Genomic DNA, 3,691 nt, shown 5'->3' on the forward strand with positions numbered 1-3,691 from the left:
CTCCGAACAACCTTCGGTACATCAAAACTTATAAACTCATAATAAAATTGTCATCGTAACGTTAAGCGTGCGGACCCTACGGGTTCGAGAACTATGTAGACATGACCTAGAGCTGTTTCCGGTCAATAACCAATAGCGGAACCTGGATGCTCATATTGGCTCCTACATATTCTACGAAGATCTTTATCGGTCAAACCGCATAACAACATACGATGTTCCCTTTGTCATCGGTATGTTACTTGCCCGAGATTCGATCGTTGGTATCCAATACCTAGTTCAATCTCGTTACCGGTAAGTCTCTTTACTCGTTACGTAATGCATCATTCCGTAACCAACTCATTGGCCACATTGCTTGCATGGCTTATAGTGATGTGCATTACCGAGAGGGCCCAGAGATACCTCTCCGTCAATCGGAGTGACAAAACCTAATCTCGAAATACGCCAACTCAACATGTACCTTTGGAGACACCTGTAGAGCTCCTTTATAATCACCCAGTTACGTTGTGACGTTTGGTAGCACACAAAGTGTTCCTCCGATAAACGGGAGTTGCATAATCTCATAGTTGCAGGAACTTTGTATAAGTCATGAAGAAAGCAATAGCAACATACTAAACGATCAAGTGCTACGCTAGCGGAATGGGTCAAGTCAATCACATCATTCTCCTAATGATGTGATCTCGTTAATCAAATGACAACACATGTCTATGGTTAGGAAACATAACCATCTTTGATTAATGAGCTAGTCAAGTAGAGGCACACTAGTGACATTATGTTTGTCTATGTATTCACACATGTATTATGTTTCTGGTTAATACAATTCTAGCATGAATAATAAACATTTATCATGATATGAGGAAATAAATAATAACTTTATTATTGCCTCTAGGGCATATTTCCTTCAGTCTCCCACTTGCACTAGAGTCAATAATCTAGATTACACAGTAATGATTCTAACACCCATGGAGTCTTGGTGCTGATCATGTTTTGCTCGTGGAAGAGGCTTAGTCAACGGGTCTGCAACATTCAGATCCGTATGTATCTTGCAAATCTCTATGTCTCCCACCTGGACTTGATCCCGGATGGAATTGAAGCGTCTCTTGATGTGCTTGGTCCTCTTGTGAAATCTGGATTCCTTTGCCAAGGCAATTGCACCAGTATTGTCACAGAAGATCTTCATTGGTCCCGATGCACTAGGTATGACACCTAGATCGGAAATGAACTCCTTCATCCAGACTCCTTCATTTGCTGCTTCCGAAGCAGCTATGTACTCCGCTTCGCATGTAGATCCCGCCACGACGCTTTGTTTAGAACTGCACCAACTTACAGCTCCACCGTTTAATAAAAACACGTATCCGGTTTGCGATTTAGAATCGTCCGGATCAGTGTCAAAGCTTGCATCGACGTAACCATTTATGACTAGCTCTTTGTCACCTCCATAAACGAGAAACATATCCTTAGTCCTTTTCAGGTATTTCAGGATGTTCTTGACCGCTGTCCAGTGATCCACTCCTGGATTACTTTGGTACCTACCTGCCAAGCTTATTGCTAAGCATACGTCAGGTCTGGTACACAGCATTGCATACATGATAGAGCCTATGGCTGAAGCATAGGGAACATCTTTCATTTTCTCTCTATCTTCTGCGGTGGTCGGACATTGAGTCTGACTCAACTTCACACCTTGTAATACAGGCAAGAACCCTTTCTTTGCCTGATCCATTTTGAACTTTTTCAAAACTTTATCAAGGTATGTGCTTTGTGAAAGTCCAATTAAGCGTCTTGATCTATCTCTATAGATCTTGATGCCCAATATGTAAGCAGCTTCACCGAGGTCTTTCATTGAAAAACTTTTATTCAAGTATCCCTTTATGCTATCCAGAAATTCTATATCATTTCCAATTAACAATATGTCATCTACATATAATATCAGAAATGCTACAGAGCTCCCACTCACTTTCTTGTAAATACAGGCTTCTCCAAAAGTCTGTATAAAACCATATGCTTTGATCACACTATCAAAGCGTTTATTCCAACTCCGAGATGCTTGCACCAGTCCATAAATGGATCGCTGGAGCTTGCACACTTTGTTAGCACCTTTTGGATCGACAAAACCTTCCGGTTGCATCATATACAACTCTTCTTCCAGAAATCCATTCAGGAATGCAGTTTTGACATCCATTTGCCAAATTTCATAATTATAAAATGCAGCAATTGCTAACATGGTTCGGATAGACTTAAGCATCGCTACGGGTGAGAAAGTCTCATCATAGTCAACCCCTTGAACTTGTCGAAAACCTTTTGCAACTAGTCGAGCTTTGTAGACAGTTACATTACCATCAGCGTCAGTCTTCTTCTTGAAGATCCATTTATTCTCAATGGCTTGCCGATCATCGGGCAAGTCAACCAAAGTCCATACTTTGTTCTCATACATGGATCCTATCTCAGATTTCATGGCTTCAAGCCATTTTGCGGAAGCTGGGCTCATAATTGCTTCCTCATAGTTTGTAGGTTCGCCATGGTCAAGTAACATGACTTCCAAAATAGGATTACCGTACCACTCTGGTGTGGATCTTACTCTGGTAGACCTACGAGGTTCAGTAGAAACTTGATCTGAAGTTTCATGATCAATATCATTAGCTTCCTCACTAATTGGTATAGTTGTCACAGGAACCGGTTCTTGTGATGAACTACTTTCCAATAAGGGAGCAGGTACAGTTACCTCATCAAGTTCTACTTTCCTCCCACTCACTTCTTTCGAGAGAAACTCCTTCTCTAGAAAGGATCCGAATTTAGCAACGAAAATCTTGCCCTCAGATCTGTGATAGAAGGTGTACCCAATTGTCTCTTTTGGGTATCCTATGAAGACACATTTCTTCGATTTGGGTTCAAGCTTATTTGGTTGAAGTTTCTTCACATAAGCATCGCAGCCCCAAACTTTAAGAAACGACAACTTTGGTTTCTTGCCAAACCATAGTTCACAAGGCGTTGTCTCAATGGATTTTGATGGTGCCCTATTTAACGTGAATGCGGCCGTCTCTAAAGCATAACCCCAAAATGATAGTGGTAATTCAGTAAGAGACATCATAGATCGTACCATATCCAGTAAAGTACGATTACGACATTCGGACACACCAATTCGTTGTGGTGTTCCAGGTGGCGTGAGTTGCGAAACTATTCCGCATTGTTTCAAATGTAAACCAAACTCGTAACTCAAATATTCTCCTCCACGATCAGATCGTAGGAATTTTATTTTCTTGTTACGATGATTTTCCACTTCACTCTGAAATTCTTTGAACTTTTCAAATGTTTCAGACTTGTGTTTCATCAAGTAGATATACCCATATCTGCTCAAATCATCTGTGAAGGTGAGAAAATAACGATACCCGCCGCGAGCCTCAATATTCATTGGACCACATACATCAGTATGTATGATTTCCAACAAATCAGTTGCTCGCTCCATAGTTCCGGAGAACGGCGTTTTAGTCATCTTGCCCATGAGGCACGGTTCGCAAGTACCAAGTGATTCATAATCAAGTGATTCCAAAAGTCCATCAGTATGGAGTTTCTTCATGCGCTTTACACCGATATGACCTAAACGGCAGTGCCACAAATAAGTTGCACTATCATTATCAACTCTGCATCTTTTGGCTTCAACATTATGAATATGTGTATCACTACTATCGAGATTTAATAA

This window comes from Triticum aestivum, chromosome 2B (assembly GCF_018294505.1).
Source record: "Triticum aestivum cultivar Chinese Spring chromosome 2B, IWGSC CS RefSeq v2.1, whole genome shotgun sequence".
NCBI lineage: Eukaryota > Viridiplantae > Streptophyta > Magnoliopsida > Poales > Poaceae > Triticum > Triticum aestivum.